Below are 26,484 nucleotides of genomic sequence, written 5' to 3' on the forward strand. Positions count from 1 at the left end.
TCACAATCTTCCTCTGGTGCCTCACTCAAAGCCTGCGCACGTCGTTGCAGAACCGAGTGGAGATAGAGACGCTGACATGACGGAGGCAGCAGACTCCGACTCCGAGATGGAGACACAGGACGCCTCAGAGGGGGAATCCCCGGGTCCACGGGCCGTGGATGTACAACTGTTACGCCGTTCATCACGGAAGCACCGTTCTCTGTCTCGTTACACGCTACCCAATCCAGCGCCTCGTGCAAATGGTGTCCGGCCTGCAGCAAAATGAGTCCGACGCCCTCCTTCGCCGGGGTCTTCGGTGAATTCCTTGGACGGTGGCGGGGGGGGGGGGGAGGAATGTTATAACCTGCCTGCTTACCACTGGCTGGGGACTAATGGCAACCCCACAATTCTTTGGGAGTATGAACTTCCCCAGTGAGGGGGGCGGACAAATCATTAACAGATTCCCTGCATAAATAAAGCTGACCAGTTTGGAACCGGCTAGAGGAGAGTGAGCAGCAAGGGAAGTTGCTGCTGCTGTTGTGTATATATGTTATTGTAAATAAATGTTATTTCTTTCTATCCTTCAACTCGTGCTGGATTCTTCGTGGCCCTCACAAAACTAATCCAGGCTTTTAACCCTTGCTGCACCAAATACCTGTAATATACATCTGACATTCCTACATTCATCACAGGGCTGCACTCAGACAGCAGGTGGGCCGCATGTAGCCCCAAGGCTGGAGGTTGCCTACCACTGATTTAGACAGAGTAAATAAAGAAAAACTGTTTCCATTGGCAGAAGAGTCGCTAACTAGTGGTTGCAGTTAAAAGATGATTGGAAAAGAATCGGAGGTGATTTGAGGAAAAATGTTTTACACAACGTGTGTTTAGATTTGGAATGCATAAGCCAGTAGCGTGGTCTAAGGCGCTGGATTCAGGCTCGAGTCTCTTCGGGGCGTGGGTTCGAATTCTACCGCTACCACAGGCAAAACGGGCAGTATGGTGGTGCAGTGGTTAGCATTGCTGCCTCACAGCGCTGAGGTCCCAGGTTCGATCCCGGCTCTGGGTCACTGTCCGTGTGGAGTTTGGACATTCTGCCCGTATTTGCGTGGGTTTCACCCCCACAACCCAAAGATGTGCAGAATAGGTGAATTGGCCACTTAAATTGCCCCTTAATTGGAAAAAATTAATTGGGTACTCTAAATTTATTTTTAAAAAGGTTTGGAATGCATTGTCTGATAGGGCGGTGGATGCAGGTTCAACAATAATCTTCACAGGGAATTGGATAAATACTTGAAAGAGGAAAAATTATAGGGATATGGAGAAGGATTGGGGGAGTAGAACCACTTTGATTCTTCTTCACAAGAACCAAAAAGTCTCCTTTTGTGCTGGACTATTCTAGGATTCTGTGTGATTCTATGAAGGCTTCTCCGTTACCATCCCTGGCTCTCACCGTCATTTCCCCATGTTGATCAGGAACAGGGACATTGAACATAGGAAGAGGTACAAGCTCCACTCACAGGAGAGACCAGTGACACCCTGCCTCAGCTCATCTGCTGCTGGAAACCTCATCCATAACTTTGTACACTCCAGATTCAACTATTCCAATGTTATCCTGGCTGCTCTCACACAGTCCACCTGAGCTCCCCAAAACTCTGTTGTTCGGGACTGAACTGACACCAAAACCCATTTACCAATCCTTCCTGGTCAAGAAAAGCCTTGATTTTAAAATTTTCATCCTTGTTTTCAAATCCCTCCATGGCCTTTGCCCCAACTGAGCACTGCAACCTCCATCGCAATTCATCTACCATACCTGGACACACATTTATTGTAATGTCTTCTTTAAATATTTTATCTGAAGGCCTCGGCCTTTTCCAGAAGCCTGGGCTTGGATTTGATAGTTTAGACCAGTGCTGTGCCTTGAGAGCTGAATTGGGGATGTGCAGTCTGAGTGAGTGCAGTGTATCTAATTTCCCAGGATAACCCAGAACCCTTCAATCAGCTACACTGAAGAAATATTTTCAATGTCACAGGACAGTTGAATCAGGGAACAGCACAAAGTTGTGCATCATGCATTTCTCTACATCAAGTCAGACTCCGTTCACCTCCTCCCTACTAGTCAGAAGCTTTTTCCCAGGGTGGAAGAGTCAATCACTGGGGGAACATAGGTTTAGGTGCGAGGGCCAAAGTTTCGAGGAGATGTGTGAGGGAGTTTTTTTTACACAAAGGGTAGTGGGTGGCTGGAACTTGCTGCCGTAGGAGGTGGTGGAAGCAGGTACGATAGTTTTAAGGGGTGTCTTAACAAATACATGAATAGGATGAGAATAGAAGATTACGGACCCTGGAAGTGTAAAAGAATTTTGGTTAGATGGGCAGCATGGTCAGCACAGGCTTGGAGGGCTGAAAGGCCTGTTCCTGTGCTGTATTTTTCTTTGTTCATCGATTTCTAACCGTAACTTAGTTTCCAAAGCACCTTTAACATCATAAAAGGTGACAAACACTTTGTGGTGGTATGTATTAGGGGTAATACGGTACACCATGTGTCGACAGGCTATTGGTGGAGGGATGCCAGGTCCTAATTGGATCTGCCACCTACTGGGCTCCATCCAGAAATGCCGGTATAAGAACCCAGCTTTTCCCTCCATTTCCCTCAGCAGCTGCATTCTGTAACCATGCTGCTGGGGATAAAGTTCTGCTTAATAAAGTCTTCAATTGACATTACCTCAACCTGCCTTACTCCGTCGAGGACATCCGAACAGTCACCAGAAACTGCCAGACCTGCGCTGAGTGCAAACCGCACTTTTTCAGGCCAGATAGAGCGCACCTGGTTAAGGCCTCTCGACCCTTTGAACGTCACAGTTTGGATTTCAAAGGCCCCCTCCCCTCCACCGATCGCAACGCATACTTCCTGAACGTCGTTGACGAATACTCCCGTTTCCCTTTCGCCATCCCCTGCCCCGACATGACAGCATCCACGGTCATTAAAGCCCTCGGTACCATTTTTACACTGTTTGGTTTCCCCGACTATATCCATAGCGACAGGGGGTCCTCCTTTATGAGTGACGAACTGCGTCAATTCCTGCTCAGCAGGGGCATAGCCTCGAGCAGGACGACCAGTTACAACCCCCGGGGGAACGGGCAGGTAGAAAGGGAGAATGGAACGGTCTGGAAGGCCGTCCTGCTGGGCCTCCGGTCTAGGAGTCTCCCAATTTCCCGCTGGCAGGAAGTCCTCCCGGATACCCTTCACTCTATCCGGTCCCTGCTGTGCACCACCACGAATCAAACGCCTCACGAGCGCCTCCTTCTCTTTCCTTGGAAGTCCTCCTCTGGAACGCCACTTCTGACCTGGCTAGCAGCTCCGGGACCCATTCTGCTCCGGAAACATGTGCGGGCGCACAAGTCAGATCCGTTGGTGGAACGGGTGCATCTCCTTCACGCCAACCCGCAATACGCCTATGTGGAGTACCCCGATGGCCGACAGGACACGGTCTCCCTGCGAGATCTGGCGCCCGCCGGAGCTACCCACACTCCCCCAACGCCAATCACCACCTCCTCACACCCGCCGGTTCATCCCGCAACCACCCCCTTCCTGGGGGGTTCGGTTCTCCTCCCAGACCCGCCCAGGAGTAAGGACACAGGGGACAGCGCTACGCCCCCAGAGTCGACGGGACTCGAGCCAGCGCCATCACCACCACGCCCGAGACGATCGGAAAGGACGACCAGGGCGCCCATCCGGCTCATCGAATCACTTTAACTCTCAACGTTTTCAGTTATTGTGTCTTGTTATAGTTATGGCATCATGCCGACCCTGTTTGGCCCGTTGGCCCAGTTTTCAGTTATTGTGTCTTGTTATAGTTATGGCATCATGCCGACCCTGGTTGGCCCGTTGGCCCAGTTGAAGCGATAATTTTGTGTTTTGTTCAAAGTTACGGCACAGTACTGACTCTGTAAACCCCTACCACCATGCGAACCACCATCCTGCCGGGTTTTTTTTCAACAAGGGGTGAATGTGGTGGTATGTATTAGGGGGTAATACGGTACACCACGTGTCGACATGCTATTGGTAGAGGGATGCCAGATTCTGATAGGATCTGCCACCTACTGGACTCCACCCAGAAATGCCGGTATAAGAACCAAGCTTTTCCCTCCATTTCCCTCAGCAGCTGCATTCTGTAACCAAGCTGCTGGGGATAAAGTTCTGCTTAATAAAGCCTTCAATTGACATTACCTCAACCTGCCTCGCGTCATATTGACGGTGCTACACACTTCAAGGTGCATTATTAGACATACTTCAACAGTGAGCCACAGAGGAGAGTTTAGGAGAGATGACCAAATATTTGACCAAAGAGGCAGGTTTTAAGAAGTATCTTAAAGAAGGGAGGAGAGGGAGAAAGACAGATGGAGAGATTTTGAGAGAGTTCTTGAGCTTAGGAGGCGGGCAGCATGGCCACTGATGGTGGAGTGATTAAAATCAGGGATGCTCAAGAGATCAACATTGCAGGAGCGCAGACATAGAGAGTTGTGGGGCTGGGTTGATTGCCAACCTTGCCTCAGGAGATAGCACTCTCACCTGAGTACGAAGGCTGTGGGTTCAAGTCCCGCGGCAGAACTTGACAGAGGCTGACACTTCAGTGCTCCGGACGAGGGGCCATCTTTCAAATGTGACGTTACACCAAGGCCCCCTCGGGTCTCTCTACGGTGGATGTCCAAAATTGCATGGCACTATTTTGAAGAACAGGGAGTTAGCCCTGGTGTCCTGACCAACATTAATCCTTCACTCAACTAAAAACCAGATGATCTAGTATTTATCATATTGCTGCGTGTCGGATCTTGCTGCGCGCACACTGGCTGCCATGTTTCCTACATTACAACTGTGACTACACTTCAAAAGTTCTTCATTGGCTGTAAAGAGCTTTGGGACACGTCACAGTGGAAGTATTTACACCAATACATGTGGAAACAGGTACTTTTTAAATTCATTTACGGTATGTGAGCATTGCTGGATGGTCAGCATTTATTGCCCATCCCTAGATGCCCTTCAGAAGGTGGTGGTGAGTTGCCTTCTTGAACCGCTGCAGTCCTAGAGGTGTAGGTACACCCACTGTGCTGTTAAGGAGGGAGTTCCAGGATGTTGCCCCAGCGACAGTGAAGGAACGGCGATATATTTCCATGTAAGGGTGGTGAGTGACTTGGAGGGGAACCTCCAGATGGTGGGGTTCCCAGGTATCTGCTGCTCGTGTCCTTCTAGATGGTAGTGGTTGTGGGTTTGGAAAGTGCTGTCTCAGGAACTGTCTAAGGAACTTTGGCGAGTTACTGCAGTACATCTTGTAGATAGTACACATGGCTGCCACTGTTTGTCAGTTATAGAGGATTTGAATGTTTGTGGAAGGGGGAGCAATCAAGTCGGCCGCTTTGTCCTGGATGGTGTTGAGCTTCTTGAGTGTTGTTGGAGCAGCACACATCCAGGCAAGTGGAAAGAACGATCTCCCAGAGTCTTCTCTGTTTATTCACCATTTGCCTGAAGTGCAGCTTCTTGCAGGGTCGCCCAGGTCGTAGGTGTCAAATATCCACTCATGTATATAATGAAATGCAGACAGGCAGTGATTGACATACAGGATGACCAGTAAGCACACAGCACAGTGCAGCCAATCACCAGACAGGACACTACCACTATAAAGCCAGAGGGCACTAGGTTTCCCGTTCTCTCGGGACCCAGCCACTGAGACAGTCAGAGTCCATGAGCTAGCACAGTGCAAACACCATGCGGTAGCTAGTAAGTCTGGTAAGGCTACTACAAGGTCTCCAGTCAGTTCAGTATAGTGTCGACCCACAGTTAAATATGTATGTTAGTTCTATCATTCAATAAATCTGTGTTGGATCTTCTCCAGTGTTAGACGTCTGTTTCTCGCATCGCTGCATCAAGTGCAGTCCACATCGAACCAGCCTGCCTAACACATCACGGTACCACTGAGTGATACTGAAAATTGACAGACCTACCTCGAGTGAATCTGCATTGACCATCAAGCAGCCATCCGGTGACATGGAAAACATCCAGCCATCTCCGCAGCTCTGCATCTCCGGCAACCTCGGCACAAATTGGAAGCTCTTCAAGCAAAAGTTCCTCTGGTACATCGAGGCCTTCGACCTCGAAGCAGCATCGGATGCCAGGAAGATCGTGCTATTTCTCTCCACCGCGGGGAACCACGCCATCCACATCTACAACTCCCTCACGTTCGCTGACGGCGAAGACAAAACGAAATTCAAAACAGTCCTGCTGAAGTTTGACAGCCTCTGCGACATTGAGATGAATGAGAGCTTTGAACGGTACATTTTCCAGCAGATCGTTTTCAGGGTCCACTCCGACTCCCTTCGGCAGCAGCTCCTGAAAGTTAAACAGTTGACCCTCTCTATCGCTATCGAGACGTGCATTGTCCATGAGCATGCTACGAATCGTTACTCCCACATCACGGCGGCAGAAACTGCGAAGCTGGCCTCCAATGGGGTGGAGCGGATGCAGGCCATTGCACAAATGCAGGGCCTGAGCATCGAGGAGAGTGGCCGTTTTGTGCGCTTTTCCCGGGTCCCTGCGCATGCGTGCCACGACCGGGTGGACGACGAGCCCGACTGCGCAGGTGCGTATGTCGACTGACCACACTGCGCATGCGCAATGGCGCACGGAACGCACTGACGTCGGTGTCATGACATGTCCGAATTGTGGCTCTGCCCATTTCAAGCGGCAATGTCCGGCAAAAGGACGCCGGTGTCTACAGTGTGGCAAGCTTGGCCACTACGCAACCCTTTGCAGATCTACTCCACCACTCAGCAGCCAGCGATCCCAGCTGCAGTGCAGAAGTGTCCGCTCAATACAACAAGGCATGCCAGATCATGATCCCGACAGCCCTACAGACCCTGATGCTGAGTGCCTCAAGTCCCCATACCGGGTGGGCATCATAACTACACATGCGCTGCCTTCCACCACACCTACGCAACGCCTCTCGATACTCAGTGTGGATCCCAACGATGTGAGGTATGCTGTCCTCACAGTGAACAAGGCCCGCATCCGGTTCAAACTGGGCACCGGCGCATCAGCGAACCTCATCTCGAAATCCGACCTCAACACCATCCGCGCCAAACCAAGCATTCTTGCACTGGCCTGCCAGCTCCTTGACTACAATGGCAACGCCATAGCTGCCAGTGGCTTGTGTCAACTGGGGGTATCCAACAAGGCGATCAAGGCAACACTGCGGTCTGAAATCGTCGGGCCTGACAGAGCATCCCTGCTCGGTGCTCATGCCTGCAAGCTCCTGAACCTTGTTCAACGCGTCCACACCATGTCATCATCACCGGCGACGGCCTCGCCCGATGGAAACTTGCAAGCCGACATAGATGACATCATCACGCAGTACCACAGTGTGTTCGACGGAATGGGCATGCTCCCATACCGATACAAAATCCTGCTCAAGCCGAACGCCACCCCTGTAATTCATGCACCTCGCCGGGTGCTGGTGCCCCTCAAGGATCGTCTGAAGAAGCAATTACAGGACTTCTAAGACCAGGGCATCATATCAAAGGTCACAGAGCCCACAGACTGGGTCAGCTTCACGGTCTGCGTCAAGAAGCCGTCAGGGGAGCTTCGCATTTGCATTGACCCGAAGGATCTTAACCGCAACATCATGCGGGAGCATTACCCGATACCAAAACGTGAAAAGTTGACCAGTGAGATGGCTCATGCCCAATTCTTCATTGAGCTCGACGCCTCCAAGGGTTTTTGGCAAATACAACTGGACGAGTCCAGTCGCAAATTGTGCACGTTCAACACCCCGTTCGGTCGCTACAGCTGCAACCGGATGGCTTTTGGCATCATATCTGCCTCCGAAGTATTTCACCGCATCATGGAACAGATGATGGAGGGCATCGAGGGGGGTGTGAGTGTACGTTGACAATGTCATTATTTGGTCCACAACGCCCCAGGAACACATCGCTCACCTCAAGGAGGTATTCCAAAGAATCCATGAACATGGTCTTCAGCTCAACAGGGCCAAGTGCTCATTTGGTTAATTGGGGATCAAATTCCTAGGTGCCCACATCTCGCAGCAGGGCATACGGCCAGACGCCGACAAGGTCTTGGCGATCAATGCCATGAAGACCCCGGAGGACAAGAAGGCGGTCCTCCGCCTTCTCGGACTGGTCAACTTCCTCGGGAAATTCATTCCCAATATGGCATCCCACACCACGGTCCTCCGCCATCTCGTCAAGAAGTAGACGGAATTCCAGTGGCTGCCCATGTATGAAGAGGAATGGCGTGAGCTGAAAGCAAAGCTCACCACAGCCCCGGTTCTAGCGTTCTTCGACCCAACCAAGGAAACCAAGATATCACCTGATGCAAGCCAGGACGGCATTGGGGCGGTGCTCCTTCAGCGGGTTGACTCCGCGTCCTGGGCTCCAGTAGCGTATGCCTGTAGGGCCATGACGCCCACTGAGCAACGGTACGCTCAGATTGAGAAGGAGTGTCTGGGCTTCCTAATAGGGATAGTCAGGTTCCACGACTATGTTTATGGTCTGCCGAAATTCGCAGTAGAGACGGACCACAGGCCTCGAGTCAACATAATCCAGAAGGATTTAATCGACATGACACCTCGGTTACAGCGTATTCTTCTAAAGCTACGCCGCTACGACTTTGAACTGGTCTACACGCCAGGTAAAGAGCTGATCGTTGCAGACGCCCTGTCCAGGTCCATTACCACACCGCATGAACAAAGTGACTTCATCTGCCACATAGAAGCCCAAGTGCAGTTGTGTGCCTCGAACCTTCCGGTCTCTGACGAACGGGTGGTCCAAATTCGTGAGGAGACGGCCAAGGATCCTCTGCTGCAGCACGTGATGCAGCACCTTACCAATGGCTGGCAGAAGGGACAATGTCCCCAGTTCTATAACGTAAAAGATGACCTGATGGTGGTGGAGGGAATCCTTCTGAAACGCAACAGAATCGTAATTCCTCAGAATATGCGTGCTATGGTGCTGGGCCAACTCCATGAGGGTCACCTTGGGGTCGAGAAATGTCGACGCAGAGCTCGGGAGGCGGTCTATTGGCTGGGTATCAGCCAGGACATTGCCGACGCAGTCCTCAATTTCCCTACCTGTCAGAAGTTTCAGCCAGCTCAACCCAAAGAAACGTTGCAGCAGCACGAGATTGTGACCTCTCCGTGGTCCAAAGTCGGTGTAGACCTTTTCCACGCCAGGGAGCGTGACTACGTACTCCTGGTCGACTACTTCTCCAGTTACCTAGAAGTAGTGAAACTGTCCGACCTCATGTCGATGGCGGTAAACAAAGCCTGCAAAGAAACGTTCACCAGGCATGGGATACCGCTCACGGTAATGAGCGACAACGGTCCTTGCTTTTACAGCCAGGAATGGTCTGATTTTGCAGTCCTACAACTTCCGTCACATAACCTCCAGTCCCCACTATCCGCAGTCAAACGGGAAGGCCGAAAAAGGGATCCACATTGTAAAGCGGCTGCTGTGCAAAGCTGCAGATTCAGGCTCCGATTTTAACCTGGCGATGCTGGCATACAGGGCAACCCCACTGTCCACTGGATTGTCTCCAGCCCAGATGCTCATGAATCGCACTCTGAGGTCCACAGTTCTAGCTATCCACGTTCCCGACCTTGACCATCTCACGGTCTTACAGAAAATGCAGCAGTCACGGGCCCAACAGAAAGCCACGTCCGATGCCCATGCCATGGATCTGCCCGAGCTGGCCCCAACTGATCATGTTCGAGTACAGTTGCCTGAGGGCGGCTGGTCAGCCACAGTTGTTGTGCTCAACAAGTGGCCCCAAGATCATTCCTTGTCCGCATGGTTGATGGCTCCCTGCTACGGCGCAACAGACGGTCACTGCGAAGAGTTCCACGCCCACTACCTGACCGGCGTGCCCCGCTGCCTACGATTCCTCCTTCGGACGTACCCTACCATGAGCCACCGAGCTACCAGCAATCCTGAAGGTCCACGCGCCCCCCGCGATGCCAGCGATCCCGCCTCTCCAAGCGCAGGCTGCACCGATCAACAAGAATTCGTCGCCCACCACAAAGACTAAATCTATAGACTGAGCTTTTGTACATTTTTGTGACTTCACCAACTGGACCTCTGTAAATATTGTTTCATTTGCCATGCATCTGCACGATCACAACCTTCCTATGTATATATGTTCGTTTAGACATCTTTCTGTATATAGTCAGGCATATATATATATTTATGGACACCTAATTTCCACACCTTAGTATTTATTTTTTTTAAAAGGGGGAGATGTCATAATATCCACTCATGTATATAATGAAGTGCAGACAGGCAGTGATTGACATAGGATGACCAGTAAGCACACAGTACAGTGCAGCCAATCACCAGACAGGACACTACCACTATAAAGCCAGAGGGCACTAGGTTTCCCGCTCTCTTGGGACCCAGCCATTGAGACAGTCCGAGTCCATGAGCTAGCACAGTGCGGTAGCTAGTAAGTGCAAACACCATGCGGTAGCTAGTAAGTCTGGTCAGGCTAGTACAAGGTCTCCAATCAGTTCAGTATAGTGTCGACCCACAGTTAAATATGTATGTTAGTTCCATCATTCAATAAAACCGTGTTGGATCTTCTACAGTGTTAGAGGTCTGTTTCTCGCATCGCTGCATCAAGTGCAGTCCACACCAAACCGACCTGCCTATCACATCAGTAGGCTGTCATACACTCCAGCTTGGTCACATGGTCACAGAATTCCTGAATCGTGTAAGGATCTATATTAATACAATTTTTTTTACGTTGTGGAGGTCACAGAGGTAGGGGGAGGGGGTGGGGTTGGGAGTTCGGAAGAGATTTGAAAAGTAAAGAAACAGCCAGATCCCAACACAGACAGAACTGACCTTTCAGTCCACAGAATAACCAGCTCCCAACCACACACACAACTCAACAATAGGAAATCAGTGAGAATCCTCACTCTGCCCCTCCCAGATAATTACACCTCACCTTCTCATATTCAGCAATGACCCATCAACAAAACTCAGCCTGTAAATCAGAAGGGAAATGCTTCCAATAAACACACAATCCAACACACAGCCAATCAAACAGCTCAGCACAAAGCACCGAGTAAACAGGTCTCTGAGCTGGATCTTCTCACACAGCATAAGGGGCATTTGCACACCTGACTGCCCACAGGATAGTCAGACTGCCTGAACATTAGTGTGGATATTGTGCAATGTAATTCTTCTAAATTCTGCTCCTTCACTCACCATCTCCTGACTTGGTTTGGAGTCCCTACAGGAAGTGAAGCAGCTGTGGTAGAGGAAGAGGAGAGAATGGGCAGAGTGGGTGGGCTCTCTGATTGACGTCTCTCACAGACAATCCAAATATTTCTGCAGTAACAGGAGTTCCCTGAAGTTTGGGAAACTGACCGGGAAACGGAGGCGACTTTGAGCAGCAGCTCAGGTGGGGACTTAAACTTGTCATTGGCCCATCCGAATGAAACTTCACTTATTGCAGCTGCTGTCTCAGTTCCCCTGGTAAATGTTTGACAGAGATTTCTAGTGTGGGAATAACATTCTTCATCCTCGGAGGGTTTCAAACTGACAACATCAGTGTGGGATGTGTAGCCTCGGATGTGTTTGACAAAAGATCAGAAGAGGAAAACCTACAGCATCCAAGGCAGCGATGATGTGAAGTGGTGGGTTCAGCATCTGCACAGGCGAATGGGGCATGTTACGACCCCCTGGGCTAGTGCATGGTTAATTCCAGCCCCACTTGACCAGCGTCCCAACACTATTGAAACTAACAAATAATTCTCAGGAAAACACCGAAAGTTGGCTGCCCAATAACTACAGTCACCAGATTTGTAAATTTAAACAATTTTATTAATAACAATAGCTATAGTTAAATACAACAGGTTAACTTTGATCTAATTTCTAACCCGCGCTTTGACCTGCCCCCAGATCTTCACGCATACACAAGACAGAAGCAAACAGAGTGGGGAAAAGGGGTGTAAAACAATAAGTAAAAAGGATAAAGTCTTTGTTTCAGATGGTTGCCTTCTAGAACACCTTCCTTCAATCTAGGCTGTCAGTTTGAGGTTTCTGCTTTCAGACTGTAGTGGGTTTTGCTGTGGATTCATTCAGATTCTCTGTACAGCTATGTAGCTTTTCTGAAGAAGACACACGAGAGAGAGTAACTTCTTTCCTCCGAGTGACCAGGACCCGACTGTTCTTCCCTTAGTTCTCTGAAAATCATCCCTCTCGGGGAGGACCCAATCTCTGCCGGTTACTAGGCAGAATACTGCCTTTTGGCCAATTCATTGGCAACCGGCCAACTAATCGAACCAAGCTCCACCGATCTCTTGAGTGCCAAAATGGCTGCGTTCTGCTGTTGAAAAGCTTAGCACAGTATACTTTTTGGTAACTTTTGAGTTCCTCATTTCCTCTGCTCGACTTAAAGATATTTGTCCATTAAGCATAATAATAATAATCTTTCTAAGTGTCAGAAGTAGATTTACATTAACACTGCAATGAAGTTACTGTGAAAATCCCGTAGTCGCCACACTCCGGCGCTATCCAACAAGCACTTTTGGAACTTGTGGGAGGAAACCGGAGCACCCGGAAAAAACCCACGCATACACAGGGAGTACGTGCAGACTCGGCACAGACAGTGACCCAAGCCGGGAATCAAACCTGGGTCCCTGGCGCTGTGAAGCAACATCGCTAACAAACTGAACCAGTGCTTGAGGTGTGACTCAGGGGAGTGACAGTCACTCAAAGATTTACTCCAATGTGACCAACTCTGAGGAGATAAAATAGGATAGATCGACCCTGGGTGGGAACGAGCATTTTTAAAATTTTGATTCTAGTTTTTAAAAGCACATAAACAGATAATTTGGTCCATCTGCTTTCTACTGGTGCTTATACTCCACGTGAGCTTTCTCCCGACCTATTTCATCTCATTCTATTAGCAGATCCTTCTATTCCTTTCTACCTCATCTACTTACCTGGCTTCCTATCAAATACGTCAAAACTGGGTGGCAGGGTGGTGCAGTGGCTAGCACTGCTGCCTACGGTGCTGAGGACCTGGGTTTGATCCTGGCCCCGGATCACTGTTCGTGTGGAGTTTGCACATTCTCCCTGTGTCTGCGTGAGTTTCACCCCCACACCCAAAGATGTGCAGGTTAGGTCAATTGGCCACGCTAAATTGCCCCTTAATTGGAAAAAAAAATTATTGGGTACTCTAAATTTAAAAAAAATGCATCAAAACTATTTACCTCAATCATTTCCTGTGGGAGCAAGGTCACATTCTAATCATTCTCTTGGGAGAGTTTCTCCTAAATTCCTCATTGGATTTATTATTGCCCATCTTATATTTCTGGCCCATGTATAATCTCGGATCATGTCTTCAGGATCCTGAAGGGGGAGGGTGAGCAGCCAGAAGTCATGGTGCACATTGGTACCAACGACATAGGTAGGAAAAGGGGTGTGGAGGTAATAAATGAGTTTAGGAAGTTAGGCTGGAAGTTAAAAGCCAGGACAGACAGAGTTGTCATCTCTGGTTTGTTGCCGGTGCCACGTGATAGCGAGGCTAGGAATAGGGAGAGAGTGCAGCTGAACACGTGGCTGCAGGAATGGTGTAGGAGGGAGGGCTTCAGGTATTTGGATAATTGGAGCGCATTCTGGGGAAGGTGGGAACTGTACAAGCAGGACGGGTTGCATCTGAACCAGAGGGGCACCAATATCCTGGGAGGGAGGTTTTCTAGTACTCTTCGGGAGGGTTTAACCTAATTTGGCAGGGGAATGGGAACCGGATTTGTAGTCCAGCAACTAAGGTAGCCGATATTCAGGACGCCAAAGCGTGTAATGAGGCAGTGGGGAAGGGAACACTGACAAAGGAGAGTACTTGCAGGCACGGAGATGGGTTGAAGTGTGTATACTTCAACGCAAGAAGCATCAGGAATAAGGTGGGTGAACTTAAGGCATGGATCGTTACTTGGAACTACGATGTGGTGGCCATCACAGAAACTTGGATAGAAGAGGGGCAGAAATGGTTGTTGGAGGTCCCTGGTTATAGATGTTTCAATAAGATTAGGGAGGGTGGTAAAAGAGGTGGGGGGTGGCATTGTTAATTAGAGATAGTATAACAGCTGCAGAAAGGCAGTTCGAGGCGTATCAGCCGACTGAGGTAGTATGGGTTGAAGTCAGAAATAGGAAAGGAGCAGTCACCTTGTTAGGGGTTTTCTATAGGTCCCCCAATAGTAGCAGAGATGTGGAGGAACAGATTAGGAAACAGATTTTGGAAAGGTGCAGAAGTCACAGGGTAGTAGTCATGGGTGACTTCAACTTCCCAAATATTGAGTGGAAACTCTTTAGATCAAATAGTTTGGATGGGGTGGTGTTTGTGCAGTGTGTCCAGGAAGCTTTTCTAACTCAGTATGTAGAGGGGCAATATTGAATTTAGTACTTGGTAATGAACCAGGGCAAGTGATAGATTTGTTAGTGGGGGAGCATTTTGGAGACAGTGACCACAATTCTGTGACTTTCACTTTAGTAATGGAGAGGGATAGGTGCGTGCAACAGGGCAAGGTTTACAATTGGGGGAAGGGTAAATACAATGTTGTCAGACAAGAATTGAAGTGCATAAGTTGGGAACATAGGCTGTCAGGGAAGGACACAAGTGAAATGTGGAACTTGTTCAAGGAACAGGTACTACGTGTCCTTGATATGTATGACCCTGTCAGGCAGGGAAGAGATGGTCGAGTGAGGGAACCATGGTTGACAAGAGAGGTTGAATGTCTTGTTAAGAGGAAAAAGGAGACTTATGTAAGGCTGAGGAAACAAGGTTCAGACAGGGCGTTGGAGGGATACAAGATAGCCAGGAGGGAACTGAAGAAAGGGATTAGGAGAGCTAAGAGAGGGCATGAACAATCTTTGGTGGGTAGGATCAAGGAAAACCCCAAGGCCTTTTACACATATGTGAGAAATATGAGAATGACTAGAGCGAGGGGAGGTCCGATCAAGGACAGTAGCGGGTGATTGTGTATTGAGTCTGAAGAGATAGGAGGTCTTGAACGAGTACTTTTCTTCTGTATTTACAAATGAGAGGGGCCATATTGTTGGAGAGGACAGTGTGAAACAGACTGGTAAGCTCGAGGAAATACTTGTCAGGAAGGAAGATGTGTTGGGCATTTTGAAAAACTTGAGGATAGACAAGTCCCCCGGGCCGAACGGGATATATCCAAGGATTCTTTGGGAAGCAAGAGATGAAATTGCAGAGCCGTTGGCAATGATCTTTTCGTCCTCACTGTCAACAGGGGTAGTACCAGGGGATTGGAGAGTGGCGAATGTCATGCCCCTGTTCAAAAAAGGGACTAGGGATAACCCTGGGAATTACAGGCCAGTTAGTCTTACTTCGGTGGTAGGCAAAGTCATGGAATGGGTACTGAAGGATAGGATTTCTGAGCATCTGGAAAGACACTGCTTGATTAGGGATAGTCAGCACGGATTTGTGAGGGGTAGGTCTTGCCTTACAAGTCTTATTGAATTCTTTGAGGAGATGACCAAGCATATGGATGAAGGTAAAGCAGTGGATGTAGTGTACATGGATTTAAGTAAGGCATTTGATAAGTGTTATAACCTGCCTACTTACCATTGGCTGGGGACTAATGACTATCCCACAATCCTGTGGGAGTATGAGCTTCCCCAATGAGGGGGGCGGAGAAACCACTAGTAAACTCCTAGTATAAATAAGCTGGCCAGTTCAGGAACCAGGGGGAAGCAGTATGTAGCAAGGGAAGTTACTGCTACTGTTATGTATATATGTTATAGTAAATAAATTTGATTACTTTGTATCCTTAAAACTCGTGCTGGATTCTTCGTGGCCCTTACAAAACTGGCGACGAAGGTAAAAGTGAATAGCTGTCTACACTGCTGAAGCCACCTCCTTGGACTTTTGTTGGATACAGGTTGGAAGTTGTTTTCTATTATACCATGCCTCTGTACGGACGTTTGGATGTTTTTGATGCTGCGCTGGAAAGCTGGAACCAGTACACACAACGGATGCGTTACTATTTCCGGGCAAACAATATCACCGAAAACGAGCACCAGGTGGTCATATTGCTCACCGCCTGCGGCCCGCATACGTTTGGGGTGATTAGGAGCCTTACGTACCCAGCTGCGCCGGACACCAAAACGTTTGATGAACTTGTGAATATAGTGGGGCAACACTTTAACCCAACCCCGTCCACGATAGTCCAGCGTTACCGATTTAATACCACTGAGAGGACCCCTGGAGAATCCCTTGCCGATTTTCTATCCAGGCTACGCAGGATTGCGGAGTACTGTGACTATGGTGAGACCTTGTCAGAAATGTTACGCGACCATTTGGTTTGCGGTATTAACAATACAGCAGAAAGTTGTTAGCGGAGCCAACATTGACTTCAACAGGCCATTCAAATAGTCTTGTCCCGAGAGAGCGCAGAGCGAGGAGTACAGGAGCTACAGGGAATGGAAGTGCATGCCTTGGGGCGCAACCCTTTCCGTCCAAAAACGTCCCCCCGCACTCCTGCGGTACCTTGGGCGAGGCAACGTCCGGCCCGACGCCAGTGGCGATCGGACATTCCTCCCCGAAGGGAGCCTTCTCCAGAGCCAATGGATGAGGAGCCATGCCCGTGTCAGACTTGTAGGCGCCGACCCCGTCGCGGACGGCGGTCCTGGGCCGTCGTTCCGACCGAAACTGGGACCAGCCCAGGGGCCGTACCTTCCATGTGGATGAACCTGCGGCGACTACTCCTGAGGACGTGGAGACGGAGGACGACTGCCTGCAGCTGCATTGTGTGGCAGCTCCCCGTGTGGCCCCCATTAAGGTGACAGTACGGGTCAATGGCCACCCGCTTGAGATGGAGTTGGATACTGGCGCAGCGGTCTCCGTGATCGCCCAGAGGACATTCGACCGCATCAAGCAGGGTATACAGACCCTTACATTAACCGACTCACAGGCCAGGTTGGCCACCTACACGGGGGAACCACTGGACATTGCAGGAACTACAATGACCCCTGTTGTCTATGGACGCCAGGAGGGGCGTTTCCCACTTATCGTGGTGCGCGGCCATGGGCCCAGCCTGTTGGGTCGGGACTGGTTGCGCCATTTGCAGTTGCAATGGCAGCACATCCTCCAAACAGTTTCTGAAGGGTTGACTGAGGTGCTAGGACGATACCCAGATGTATTCCAGCCTGGTTTGGGGAAAATAAAAGGGGCCGTAGCCCGTATCCAAGTTGAACTAGGAGCCACGCCGCGCTATTTCCGGGCGCGGCCAGTGCCTTACGCCTTGCTCAAGAAGGTAGAAGGGGAGCTTACTCGTTTGGAGAGTTTGGGTATTGTCAGGCCCGTCCGTTTTGCTGACTGGGCAGCACCAATTGTACCTGTAATGAAGCCAGATGCCACAGTTCGCTTGTGTGGCGACTATAAACTTACAGTGAATACAGTTTCCCGACTCGACCGATATCCAGTGCCTCGCATAGAGGATCTCTACGCGAAACTTGCAGGTGGACTCTCGTTCACAAAATTAGATATGTGTCACGCCTACCTGCAGTTGGAGCTGGACCCTACCTCCCGACCATATGTAACGATTAATACACACCGGGGACTGTATGAATATACACGGTTGCCCTTTGGAATATCCTCTGCCTGCGCAATTTTTCAACGTGTTATGGAGGGCATTTTGAGAGGTTTACCACGTGTGGCTGTCTACCTAGATGACGTTTTGATTACAGGGACGTCGGAGCAAGAACATTTGGAAAATCTGGAGGCTGTCCTTAGACGCCTTTCGGAGGCTGGAGTCCGTTTACGTCGCACAAAGTGCGTATTTCAGGCAAAGGAAGTAGTCTACCTAGGTTATCGGGTGGACCGTGAAGGTCTGCACCCTGTCGCAGAGAAGGTGCGTGCAATTCAACATGCCCCCGCCCCGACTGACACTTCGCATCTTCGTTCTTTTCTCGGTCTCGTAAACTATTACGGTAAGTTCCTCCCCAATCTGGCAACTACGCTGGCCCCTTTGCACCTTCTGCTAAAGAAAAATCACACCTGGGTTTGGGGTCAGCCGCAAGAAACCGCTTTCCGGCGGGTAAAGCAACAATTGTCGTCGTCTGGGTTACTAACCCACTATGATCCTGGAAAGCCTTTGCTCGTCACATGTGATGCATCCCCGTATGGTATTGGGGCGTCCTGTCCCACAAGATGGAGAATGGGGCCGAGCGACCGATAGCTTTCGCCTCCCGCACATTGACTGCAGCGGAGAAAGATTACGCGCAGATCGAGAAGGAGGGCCTGGCAGTGGTTTTTGCGGTGAAACGCTTCCACCAGTACGTGTACGGCCGCCATTTCACTATCGTGACTGATCATAAGCCCCTGCTGGGACTTTTCAGAGAGGATAGGCCAATACCGCCCATTGCTTCTGCACGGATCCAGCGCTGGGCTTTGTTGCTTGATGCATACGAGTATTCTCTGGAGCACAAACCAGGTACGCAGATAGCAAATGCCGACGCACTGAGCCGATTGCCTTTATCGACCGGCCCCATGTCGACCCCCACGACCGGTGAGATGGTTGCAACCCTAAATGTTATGGACACCTTGCCTGTCACGGCATCACAGATCCGTGAGTGGACCCAGACGGAGCCAGTCCTGTCAAAGATTCGGCACATAGTCCTGTATGGTGGGCAGCATAGACAGCTCCCAGGCGAGTTGCGGGCATTTTCCTCCAAGCTGTCAGAATTCAGCGTGGAAGTGGGGGACGCGTGTGATTGTCCCGGAAAAAGGCCAGGAGCTGATACTATCAGACTTGCACAATGGGCATCCAGGCGTGACCAAAATGAAAATGTTCGCCCGGAGTTATGTCTGGTGGCCAGGCCTCGACACCGACATTGAGAAGGTGGCCCAAAACTGCTCCATTTGCCAGGAGCATCAGAAGCTTCCGCCGGCCGCGCCCCTACATCACTGGGAATGGCCAGGGCGGCCTTGGGCACGCTTGCATGCAGATTTTGCAGGCCTTTTTCAAGGATCCATGTTCCTTCTACTAATTAACGCCCAGTCCAAATGGCTAGAGGTGCATAAGATGCAGGGGACAACGTCCTGCGCAACAATTGAAAAGATGCGTTTATCGTTTAGTACGCATGGCCTCCCCGAGGTGCTGGTCACGGATAACGGCACTCCATTCACAAGTGAGGAGTTTGCTAGGTTCACAAAGATGAACGGCATGCGCCATATCCGCACTGCCCCTTACCACCCGGCTTCAAATGGGTTGGCAGAGCGCGCAGTGCAGACATTCAAAAGAGGCCTAAAGAAGCAGTCTTCCGGATCAATGGACACGAGACTGGCTCGGTTTTTGTTTACGTACAGGACCACCCCCCATGCAGTGACTGGGGTAGCTCCCGCAGAACTCCTAATGGGCCGGAGACTTCGCACCCGCCTTAGTATGGTTTTCCCGGACATTGGCGCAAGAGTACGCCGCACACAAGAACGGCAGGGACAGGGATTTTCTTGGCATCGTCCGATTCGGCAGTTTGCGCCCGGTGACCCAGTATTCGTTCAGAATTTTGCTGGTGGTGCCCAATGGGTTCCTGGTGTAATCTTTCGCCAAACGGGCCCTATATCTTACCAAGTGCAAGCCCAGGGTCGTCTCCAGCGAAAACATGTAGACCACGTTCGGTCCAGAAGATCATCCCCTCAAAAGATTCCCCGCCCCCGGAGCTCATTTCAACAGCCGTAGAGACCAGAGACAAGGGAAGGTAGTCCTCACAATCTTCCACTGGTGCCTCACTCGAAGCCTGCGCAGGTCGTTACGGGACCGAATGGAGATAGAGACGCTGACTTGACGGAGGCAGCAGACTCTGACTCCGAGATGGAAACACAGGATGCATCAGAGGGGGAATCCTCGGGTCCACGGGCCGTGGATGTACAACCGCGCCGTTCATCACGGAAGCGCCGGTCTCCATCTCGTTGCACGCCGCCTGATCCAGCGCCGCGTGCAAATGGCGTCCGGCCTGCGGCCAAACGAGTCCGACGCCCTCCTTCGCCAGGGTCTTCGGTGGATTCCTTGGACTTTGGGGGGGAGGGATGTTATGACCTGCCTACTTAGCATTGGCTGGGGACTAATGACTATCCCACAATCCTGTGGGAGTATGAGCTTCCCCAATGAGGGGGGCGGAGAAACCACTCGTAAACTCCTAGTATAAATAAGCTGGCCAGTTCAGGAACCAGGGGGAAGGAGTATGTAGCAAGGGAAGTTACTGCTACTGTTATGTATATATGTTATAGTAAATAAATTTTATTACTTTGTATCCTTAAAACTCGTGCTGGATTCTTCGTGGCCCTTACAAAAATAAGGTTCCCCATGGTAGGCTTCTGCAGAATGTAAGGAGGCATGGGATAGTGGGAAATTTGGCCAGATGGATAACGAACTGGCTAACCGATAGAAGTCAGAGAGTGGTGGTGGATGGCAAATATTCAGCCTGGATCCCAGTTACCAGTGGCGTACCGCAGGGATCAGTTCTGGGTCCTCTGCTGTTTGTGATTTTCTTAATGACTTGGTTGAGGGAGTTGAAGGGTGGGTCAGTAAATTTGAAGACGATACGAAGATTGGTGGAGTTGTGGATAGTGAGGAGGGCTGTTGTCGGCTGCAAAGAGACATAGATAGGATGCAGAGTTGGGCTGAGAAGTGGCAGATGGAGTTTAACCCTGAAAAGTGTGAGGTTGTCCATTTTGGAAGTACAAATATGAATGCGGAATACAGGGTTAACGGTACGGTAGAGTTCTTGGCAATGTGGAGGAGCAGAGAGATCTTGGGGTCTATGTTCATACATCTTTGAAAGTTGCCACTCAAGTGGATAGAGCTGTGAAGAAGGTCTATGATGTGCTAGCGTTCATTAACAGAGGGATTGAATTTAAGAGCCGTGAGGTGATGATGCAGCTGTACAAAACTTTGGTCAGGCCACATTTGGAGTATTGTGTACAGTTCTGGTCGCCTCATTTTAGGAAGGATGTGGAAGCTTTGGAAAAGGTGCAAAGGAGATTTACCAGGATGTTGCCTGGAATGGAGAGTAGGTCTTACGAGGAAAGGTTGAGGGTGCTAGGCCTTTCCTCATTAGAACGGAGAAGGATGAGGGGCGACTTGATAGAGGTTTATAAGATGATCAGGGGAATAGATAGAGTAGACAGTCAGAGACTTTATCCCCGGGTGGAACAAACCATTTCAAGGTGACATAAATTTAAGGTGAATGGTGGAAGATATAGGGGGATGTCAGAGGTAGGTTCTTTACCCAGAGAGTAGTGGGGGCATGGAATGCACTGCCTGTGGAAGTAGTTGAGTCGGAAACATTAGGGACCTTCAAGCAGCTATTTGATAGGTACATGGATTACGTTAAAATGATATAGTGTAGATTTATTTGTTCTTAAGGGCAGCATTGTAGCATTGTGGATAGCACAATTGCTTCACAGCTCCAGGGTCCCAGGTTCGATTCTGGCTTGGGTCACTGTTTGTGCGGAGTCTGCACGTTCTCCCCGTGTCTGCGTGGGTTTCCTCTGGGTGCTCCGGTTTCCTCCCACAGTCCAAAGATGTGCAGGTTAGGTGGATTGGCCATGATAAATTGCCCTTAGTGTCCAAAATTGCCCTTAGTGTTGGGTGGAGGTGTTGACTTTGGGTAGGGTGCTCTTTCCAAGAGCCGGTGCAGACTCAATGGGCCGAATGGCCTCCTTCTGCACTGTAAATTCAATGATAATCTATGATTAATCTAGGACAAAGGTTCGGCACAACATTGTGGGCCGAAGGGCCTGTTCTGTGCTGTATTTTTCTATGTTCTCTCCATTTACCCCCAAATTTTTCATTTTATAATTCATAATTTTAAAGATTTCTATGACATCCCCCCTCAGCCTTCTCTTTTCTGGGGAAAAGAGTGTCAGCCTGTTCAGTCTTTCCTGATAGTTGCAATCTGTCAATTCTCAATATCATCCTTATCAAAACTTTTACAAAGAGTAATCCAGACTGGAACCGTTAGCTCCCTTTTCTCTCCACAGATGCTGCCAGAGCTGCTGAGATTGTCCAGTATTTGGTGTTTTTGTTTCAAATTCCAGCATCTGAAGTAATTTGCTTTTATCATCTTTACCAATGTTTTTTTTCACCTTCTCTAGTTCCTTTCTGTCCTTTTTCAATATGTTAATCTGAACTGGGCACAGGCCATAAGGCCTAGGAGCAGAATTAAGCCACTAGGCCCATCAAGTCTGCTTCGTCATTCAATCTGGCTAATATTTTTCTCACCCCCATTGTGCCTTCTCCCCATAACTCCTGATCCCCATAAGCTCTCGATGTGTGATCTAAACAAGATTCTAGACAAGTTCAACACCACTTCTCTGCTTGTCAGTTCTATTCCTTAAAAAATTGACCTGTTATTGTTTGATTGTTTTATAAAATGTCCTTGTTGAGCTGCTTTGTTACTTTTAATGATTGATGAACCTGCAGTTCTGCCCTTGCAAAACTTTAAAATATGGTCCTCCCTAACATATCAAATTATGGGACGGGAGAAGTGAAGGGGGGGGGGGGGGGGGAGGGCGGTTGGGGAGGATTGATGAGAGTGAAGGAAGGGTGGATAGTCTGGTGAAGTGTGGGAGGCCTCGAAGGACGGACGGGAGTTGAAGCGAGAATGGGGATTTGAAGGAGGATTTTATGGGGGTATGGTGCTGGGGGGGGCGGTCTGCGTTTGTGAAGGAGGGGATGGTGATGGAGGGGGATAGGGCTGATGGAGGGGGTGAATGATGGGGATAAGCACAGTAAGAAGTCTTACAACACCAAGTTAAAATCCAACAGGTTTATTTGGAATCACTACCTTTCCGAGCTTAACTCCTTCATCAGTGAGTGATTCACCTGATGAGCCATCACTTGAGGAAGGAGCAGTGCTCCGAAAGCTAGTGTTTGAAACAAACCTGTTGGACTTTAACCTGGTGTTGTAAGACTTCTTACTGTGTTCACCCCAGTCCAAAAGCGGTATCTCCACATCATGGGTGGGGATAAGGGAAGGGGTTGATTGTAGGTGAGTGAAGGAGACGTGAGGGGATGGGGTTAGGGAGGAGAGGATGGGAGGGAGGGGGTGGAAAGGATGGGGAGTGACGGGGTTAAACGGCTGAGTTCCTGGTTCCCGCTGCTCGGGGCTGGAATTTACAGGTGCGCACCTCCAATTCCAGCCCCACCCCGTGACCGCCGCTCGGGCACGCGCTTGCTCATGTTCCAACCTCCGAACACGGCACCGACCATCGTGGCGCACCGCAGAACTACAACCCCCACCATTCCAAAAAAACGTTTTTCACTGCGCAGGCTGCCGGGTTCACATGCAGCATGGGTAATGTAGTTCCGACAGGGTGAGAATGTCCACAGACACGATGGAGAAATGGGAGGAGCAGTGAATCAGAAAGGACTCGCCTTCCCCTCTGTGATTGGCTGATTGAGTGATTGACATGTTAATTGTGGGCAGGATGTCGATGTACCCCTCTCTCTGATTGGCTCTTGTAGATGTTAGCCGAAGCCCACTCACCTCGCCCATTCTGTCCTCCCATTCTGCAGCTGGTTTACCTTCTGAAAGGACAGGTATGAAGAGGTGGTGTGTGAAGGAACAGTGTTTGGACAAATCATCCGCTAAAGGAACTGCATTAATGTTGAGGACTAAATATCTCGCTGATGAACATGCAACAAAGAGGGGGTGCAAGCCATTCAGCCCCTCGAGCCAGTTCCCACATTTAATGAAAAAATAGCTGACCTAATACTCACCACAAACCTGCATCCTGCCTGCCCCCAATAACCTATCGCCACATGAAGAAGTCTTACAACACCAGGTTAAAGTCCAACAGGTTTGTTTCAAACACTAGCTTTCGGAGCACAGCTCCTTAGGTGAAACCACATTGCTGACGAAGAATCCATCCACCTCTACCTCTGCTTTCCCCACCTCATCAGGAAGAGAGTTCTGAAGACTCACATCCCTCTGAGAGAAAATGTTTTGCCTTGCCTCTGTTTTAAATGGCCAACCCTTTATTTTTAACCAGTGGCCCCTCATTCTAGATTCTCCCAGAAGAGGGAACAACTTGTGCTTACCCTTCAGGATCTTATATGTTTCAATCAAGTCACCTCTTAATAAAAGCAAAGTACTGTGATTGCTGGAATCTGAAACCAAAAGAGAATATGCTAGACAATCTCAACAAGTCGGGCAGCATCTGTGAGGAGAGAAAAGAGCTAATATTTCAACTCCAGATGACCCTTTGTCAAAGCTCTTACTCTTTTAAACGCCAATGGATACAATCCTAGCACGTTCAATCTTTCCTCATAAGACAACCTATCTGTGAAAGCTTCTCTGCATTGCTTTCATTGCATTTGGTAATGGAGGGAGTGCGTAGAGTCTCTAATGCATAAGATTTGGGATGTTCTTAATCTCGAGGCTCTTCAGCTGTTTTTGATGATGCTCTCCCATCCATGTGAGTGGTAAGTCTTCCATCACACCTGACTTGAACCTTCTCAACAGTGGGGAGGATGTGAGTGATCTGGAGAGTTCTCCCAGCATCTCAGGAGGAGCCTGGGTTAGATCATCCACTCATTATTTGTGGTTTGAGTCTGTGATGAATGTCGGAATTTCAGACATATGAATTTTGTGAAGTAAGACTTGTGTTAGTATGTGACCGCTGCAGTCATGTTTTTAAAAATCCTGGTTTGAAAGTCAGATAGGCTTTTTGGAGACAGGGGAGCAATTAAAGCATCGTAAAAGTAAGATCATAATTCATTCCAGTCACTGATATTGTTTGCTGAAATTGGGCTAATGGAATTTTGTTTATATTAAGAGGCTTCCAGGGGAGTAGATAATTGGAGACAAAAGCAAATTATAGGGGAAGCTGGAATCCGAAACAAAATAGAAAATGATGAATAACCTCAGCAGGTCTGACATCATCTGTGGAGAAGGAATGGAGCTAATGTTTTGAGTCTGGATGACTCTTTGACAAAGCGGGAAGGGAAATTAATTCCCGGGAAGGGAATTAAAGCTTTGACAAAGAGTTATCTAGATAATTAGAGGCATTGGGCCTGATTTTACGGCCACGCTGTGCCCAAAAAGCGGCTCGCCGCAGCACAGCATGGCAGATAGAAGCCGGGAGACACCTCTCCCGGGATTATCCCAGCTCACAATGCCTCATGAGATCTAACTCAATCTTGCGAGATGTTGCGATGCAAATCCTGCCCATTGTGGGTAGGTTTATGTTTAGGCAAATCTGCATATTAAAGCGAGACAACCAACTTCACTGAAATATGCAGTTCCCGAGCTATCCAAGACGTGATACCTACTTTGCCTTGGACACCTCGGGCGAGCGCTTTTCACTACTGGTCCCCACAGAGGGGACCAGTCGGAATGGCGCTCGTGGATGTCTCCCAGGGGATCGGAGGCCCCAAGGTGCATGCCCTTTGGGCAGGCAGGGTGGTACCCCGTAATTGCTGTTGCCACCTCAGCATCCAGCTGGCAGGGACACTGCCAAGGTGCCAAGCTGGCATTTTTTGTGCGGTGGAGATCGGGAAGCGAAATCCCTGCATGGGTGTTGTGGGGGGCCCGGGGACCCTCCCATAATGTGTTGGGGCTTGCGGGGGATCACGCTGGGGGCTCCAGAGATCGGGATGTCATTTTGATCTCTTGCTGTGCTGAGGCGTTCCGGCAAGCGGAGCCCATCAGTGCATAAAACCGGGCTAAGTGCGGCCTCGGCTGCGCGTTCCCCGCGAGGCCCCCTATCTAACCAGGGGGCACATAAATTGCGGTGTGTTTCTTGCCGCTGCTTATGCTGGGAAACACTTGGCTAAATGTGCTCACTGTGGGACTTTGTTACACTTAAATAATCAGGTCATGGAATTTAAGTGGGATAAGGATGATGGAACTAATGGGAGGAGCTAGGGCTACACCAGGTCTCTACCAAGCAGGCAGGCAGAGTTTCGTTTTTGGCTCGGCTGAGAAACAGTTTCTGAAGAATGCAACCAGAGATTCTACATTATTCTGACAGGATTCAGGTCACTCTTCAAACAGTCTTGAAAAATCTCTATCCAATGTTTGGCAAGTATTCCTGGGTTTGCTAACTATTTAAACGTGGTTTTTTTTGACACATTGCCTATTTTGGCCGATCAGACTCGAAACTGGGCCCTTTAGGATCCAATCATGTCCAAGATGCAAAGGAACTGAGAGTATGAGGACATACATCACACGTCATAATGAACTGACTTGTAAAGATGGTGTGATCTTATGGGGATCACAGGTAGTCGTTCCACCCCAGCGAAGGAACACCTTTTACAGGAGCTGCACGGTGCCCACCCAGGGCAAACTAAGATGAAGATGCTGGCTTGCAGTTATATATGGTGACTTGGGATCAATAAGGCTATTTATTTCATTGAATTGTTAAGCATTTTTAATGGGTAATTGTAAACTATTTTCTTTGTGATG

The 26,484-nt window shown here is 49.4% G+C and overlaps 2 protein-coding genes across 2 annotated transcripts in view; one reads left to right on the forward strand and one right to left on the reverse strand.

Moving 5' to 3' along the window:
- The window catches only part of LOC140390195 (uncharacterized), a 64,695-nt gene extending 53,326 nt beyond the window's left edge, over window positions 1-11,369 (reverse strand). Inside the window, exon 1 of the mRNA XM_072475145.1 lies at window positions 11,251-11,369. The gene's annotated coding sequence lies outside the window, so the exon portion shown is untranslated. The remainder of the gene's footprint in view (window positions 1-11,250) is intronic.
- The window catches only part of LOC140390194 (uncharacterized), a 114,909-nt gene that overhangs the window by 81,168 nt on the left and 7,257 nt on the right, over window positions 1-26,484 (forward strand). The window lies entirely within an intron of this gene.

The sequence above is a fragment of the Scyliorhinus torazame genome, chromosome 14, assembly GCF_047496885.1.
Source record: "Scyliorhinus torazame isolate Kashiwa2021f chromosome 14, sScyTor2.1, whole genome shotgun sequence".
Taxonomy (NCBI): Eukaryota; Metazoa; Chordata; class Chondrichthyes; order Carcharhiniformes; family Scyliorhinidae; genus Scyliorhinus; species Scyliorhinus torazame.